General features: G+C 29.7%; 1 protein-coding gene across 11 annotated transcripts in view; it reads left to right on the top strand.

The window, feature by feature from the left end:
* Positions 1–6,091, top strand: part of LOC137654709 (uncharacterized) — a 294,512-nt gene that overhangs the window by 97,425 nt on the left and 190,996 nt on the right. The gene's annotated exons all lie outside the window — the stretch shown is intronic.

Below are 6,091 nucleotides of genomic sequence, written 5' to 3'. Positions count from 1 at the left end.
TTCCACATTGCTTCCCTATCAACTCTTTCATACGCTTTCTTCAGATCCATAAATGCAACATACACCTCCTTACCTTTGGCTAAATATTTCTTGCATATCTGCCTTACTGTAAAAATCTGATTCATACAACCCCTACCTCTTCTAAAACCACCCTGTATTTCTAAGATTGCATTCTCTGTTTTATCCTTGATCCTATTAATCATTACTCTACCATACACTTTTCCAACTACGCTTAACAAACTAATACCTCTTGAATTACAACACTCGTGCACATCTCCATTACCCTTATAAAGTGGTACAATACATGCACAGACCCAATCTACTGGTACCATTGACAACACAAAACACACATTAAACAATCTCACCAACCATTCAAGTACAGTCACACCCCCTTCCTTCAACATCTCAGCTCTCACACCATCCATACCAGACGCTTTTCCTACTCTCGTTTCATCTAGTGCTCTCCTCACTTTATCTATTGTAATCTCTCTCTCATTCTCATCTCCCATCATTGGCACCTCAACACCTGCAATAGCAATTATATCTGCCTCCCTATTATCCTCAACATTCAGTAAACTTTCAAAATATTCCGCCCATCTTTTCCTTGCCTCCTCTCCTTTTAACAACCGCCCATTTCCATCTTTCACTGTCTCTTCAATTCTTGAGTCAGCCTTCCTTACTCTCTTCACTTCTTTCCAAAACTACTTCTTATTCTTTTCATATGAATGACCCAATCCCTGACCCCACCTCAGGTCAGCTGTCCTCTTTGCCTCACATACCTTGCGCTTTACTTCCACATTTTTCTCTCTATATTTTTCATACTTCTCTACACTATTACTCTGCAGCCATTCTTCAAAAGCCCTCTTTTTTTTCTCTTCCACTTTTACCTTCACTCCTTCATTCCACCATTCACTGCCCTTCCTCATGCTGCCTCCAACAACCTTCTTGCCACACACATCACTTGCAATCCCAACAAAGTTTTCTTTTACTAATTTCCACTCCTCCTCTAAATTGCCAGTTTCTCTTACTTTCACTTCGTCATATGTCGTTTTCAACCTTTCCTGATATTTACTTTTTACCCCCGGTTTTATTAGCATTTCAACCCTTACTAGCTCCGTTTTACATTCACCTACTCTATTCCCCCACTCTTTTGCTACAACTAATTTTCCTTCCACCAAAAAATGATCAGACATACCGTTAGCCATACCCTTAAACACGTGCACGTCTTTCAATCTTCCAAACATTCTTTTAGTTATCAACACACAATCCATTAATGCCCTTTCTACTACTCTTCCATTTGCCACTCTTACCCATGTATACTTATTTTTATCTTTCTTTTTGAAAAAGCTATTACTTATCACCATCTCTTGCTCAACACACATATCCTCCAGTCTCTCTCCACTCTCATTTTCACCTGGTACGCTATACTTCTCAATGACACCTTCTACCTCTCCAGCGCCCACTCTAGTATTTAAATCACCCATGACAACTACATAATTCCTTCTACCCAGTCCTTCTACACACCTAATTAATTCATTCCAGAACTCATTCCGCTCTTCTTCACTTTTCTCACTACCTGACCCATACGCACTGACAAACGCCCAACATTCCCTTGCCAACCTAACCCTTACCCACATTAACCTAGATGATATCTCCTTCCATTCCACTACTTTACCTGTCATCCATTCACTCAGCAACAAAGCCACACCCTCTCTCGCTCTTCCCCTTTCAATCCCAGACACACTACCAGACATTTCACCAAACATCACTTCACCCTTTCCTTTTATCTCACACAAGGCCAATACATCCATCCTTCTATTCCTAAACATACTTCCAATTTCACATCTTTAACTCTCTATAGTACTACATCCACGCACATTCAAACGCCCCAAAACTAGAGTGCGAGAAGCAGTCACTCTCCCCCAGCTCCATCTCTTTGTTGATGTCTCAGAAGATGTAGATACAGGAGAGGGGGTTCCCAGCCCCCTCGTCCCGTCCCGTTTAGTCGCCTCTTATGACACGCAGGGATAACGTTGGCGCTATTCTAATATTTATATGCTCCCGCAGCCACATATATATATGTATGCATATATATATGTATATATATGTATATATATATATGTATATATATATGTATATACAGTATATATGTATATATATGTAGGTATATATTTTTATATATATGTGTATGTATATATGTATATACAGTATATATATGTATATATTTATATATATATGTGTATGTATATATGTATATATATATGTATATATATATATGTATATATATGTATATGTATATATATATGTATATATATATATGTATATATATGTATATGTATATATATATGTATGTATATATATATGTATATGTATATATATGTATATGTATATATGTGTATATTATACATATATATATATGTATATATATGTATATGTATATATATATGTATGTATATATATATGTATATGTATATATATGTATATGTATATATGTGTATATGTATATATATGTATATATGTATATATATGTGTATATATGTATATATGTGTATATGTATATGTGTATGTGTATATATGTATATGTGTATATATATGTGTATATATGTATATATGTGTATATGTATGTGTATATATGTGTATATATGCATATATGTATGTGTATATATGTATATATATGCATATGTATGTGTATATATGTATATATATGCATATGTATGTGTATATATGTATATATATGCATATATGTATATACGTATATATACGCATATATGTATATATATATGCATATATGTATATATGTATATTATATATGTGCACATGTGTGTATATGTGCACATGTGTATATATGTGCATATGTGTATATATGTATATATGTATATATGCATATGTGTATATATGTGTATGTATATGCATATATGTGTATATATGTATATGTATATGCATGTATGTGTATATATGTATATATATGCATATATGTGTATATATGTATATATATGCATGTGTATATATGTTTATATGTATATATATGCATATATATATATATATATATATATATGCATATATGTATATATATGCATATATGTATATATATGCATATATGTATATATATGCATATATGTATATATGTATATTTATGCATATATGTATATATGTATATATATGCATATATGTATATATGTATATATATGCATATATGTATATATGTATATATGTATATATATGCATATATGCATATATGTATATATATGCATATATGTATATATGTATATTTATGCATATATGTATATATGTATATATATGCATATATGTATATATGTATATATATGCATATATGTATATATGTATATATGTATATATATGCATAAATGTATATATGTATATATATATGCATATATGTATATATATATGCATATATGTATATATATGCATATATGTATATATATGCATATATATATATATGCATATATATATATATATATATATATATATATATATATATATGTATATATATGCATATGTATAAATATATGCATATATGTATAAATATATGCATATATGTATAAATATATGCATATATGTATAAATATATGCATATATGTATAAATATATGCATATATGTTTAAATATATGCATATATGTATATATATATGCATATATGTTTAAATATATGCATATGCATATGTGTATAAATATATGCATATATGTATATATATATGCATATGTGTATATATATATGCATATGTGTATAGATATATGCATATGTGTATAGATATATGCATATATGTATAAATATATGCATATATGTATAAATATATGCATACATGTATAAATATATGCATATATGTATATATATATATATGCATATATGTATATATATATGCATATATGTGTATATATGCATATATGTATATATGTATATATATGCATATATGTGTATATATGCACATATGTATATATATGTATACTTGTATATATGTATATATATATGTATACTTGTATATATGTATATATATATATGTATAAATGTATGTATATATGTATATATATGTGTATAAATGTATGTATATATGTATATATATGTGTATAAATGTATGTATATATGTATATATATGTGTATAAATGTATGTATATATGTATATATATATATGTATATATGTGTATATATGTGTATATGTATATATGTGTATGTATATGTATATGTGTATGTCTAAGTAAATGTGTATGTATATAAATATGTATATATGTGTATATATGTATGTATATTCTTGCATTTGATATTTAGTTTCTGCATAATTGGTGAGTATAGGATGAGGTAGCTCATCTCGTGCAAATATAACTTAATTTTTTCCTCAAAACTGTCGTGGGTGTCTTGTAGGGTTGGTGAAGTGGCACTGGAAATAGCTTGGATGTAATGAATCGAGTAAAATGTTTGCATCTTATAAATTAAAATTTAATATTTAGGCGAGTTCCTCCCTCTCGGCACACTCCTCCCTCGGGTGGCAAAGTTGATGATCGTAAGGGTAAAGGTCCCCACCCAATCAACTAACATATTTACTGGCTATCAACCCAAGAGCCCGTGCTTTACATAAGGTAAGGCAATCTAAAACCAACCTAACATAGCCAACCCTTTTTGAAATTTTAAATTGCTACTCAACCCTCGCTAAAAGGGTTCATGACTGTTTATGGTGGAATAAAAGGTTTTTTTTTTTCCAATTATCGACGTTTTATTAGAATCATGTATAAAATAGAAATATGCCCTACACTTGACTTTTTTACACTATATAGTTAATTGTATGGATGAGAAAATTTGATAGATTACTATTTATTTCCTAGTATGTTTTAGTTAGGAATTCTTAGGTGATTGGGGTAAGAACATACTTTTAATGGTTTTGGTCCCGTGTAATTTTACTCAGCCTACAAATTTTTGGGTGATTATTTTTATGTACACAGTTAAGATGAGTAACTAGATGCATACACGAAAAATGTGGGTTTTTCTCGCAAGATGCTACAAAATGTTGAAATAGAACATTTTGTTGATGTAGAATTCATTTTATAAATTTAATGCTTTTATTTAGAATTTGTTTTCGTAAACATTATTATGGTCTCTAGACTTTGATACTTGGGTTAAAAAAAGATGTGTAAGTTTATCATTCTTTATTCAAAATGACGGGTGATAATATGATACAAGTATAAGTATGATGATGTAGTGAGTATTTTCAAAGTGATGATTCACACGGTGTGAGATATTTGTGCTGGCAAGATATGAATGTTCTTACATCTTATAACTGCCAAATGCCCTTAATTTGAAATAGTTTGCAAGCATATTTTGATGAACAATTTGCTCTGTGTTAAATATTAAGTAATATTTAGTTTATGGCTGAAGAGAGTAAAGTCCAGCATCAGCATAACCAACCCTAAGATTTTGGATAATTCGAGCAGATACTGTACAGCAAGTCATCTTAATATATGGCTTTGGTTTTTGCGGTGTTGGATGAATCACCTGTTATAAAGTAATGATAGAAAAGGAAGTTTTGGAATCCAGAATGGTTATCAACATGTTTATCAGCTTGAGAAAATATACAAATATTTAAGTATTTTTTAACAAAACTAGAAGGCCCAGTTGTATTATGTATGGCACCGCATAACTTGTTTTTTCCCATTCTAGAAAGTATTTATAGATGCTTTAAAGTATTAGAGTATGCAAGTCAAAGTGAAGGATTTAGTGGAGTTTTTGTAGGTGCTCCCTCCTTACCCCTCTTTGAATTGGTTAAGCTGCATTGTAACTTTTAACATAATTGCCATATAATTGGATTTCTTTTTATAACGCATAAAACTTCTAGGTTAAGATTATTATTTTAGAATTTGAATTGGTATAGAACATATCTATATATTCTATTGGCGTTAGTTTTTCTTTAGGATATACAGTACTTCTTTCATTGCAGTACCAAAAAGTAATACGGTATTACGCAGTTAGTTGTAGTTTTGAACTAATGTTAAAGGAAAAGAAAGAAATCCAGGATCTACATTAAATGAGATCATCACAGATTATAATGCCCCAGCCTCAGTCTATCTTAACTGAATGAAATCATAT

The sequence above is a fragment of the Palaemon carinicauda genome, chromosome 1 (genome assembly GCF_036898095.1).
Source record: "Palaemon carinicauda isolate YSFRI2023 chromosome 1, ASM3689809v2, whole genome shotgun sequence".
NCBI classification, from domain to species: Eukaryota; Metazoa; Arthropoda; class Malacostraca; order Decapoda; family Palaemonidae; genus Palaemon; species Palaemon carinicauda.
The sequence above is the reverse complement of the archived record's forward strand: the minus strand, read 5'-3'. Positions and strand labels throughout refer to the sequence as shown.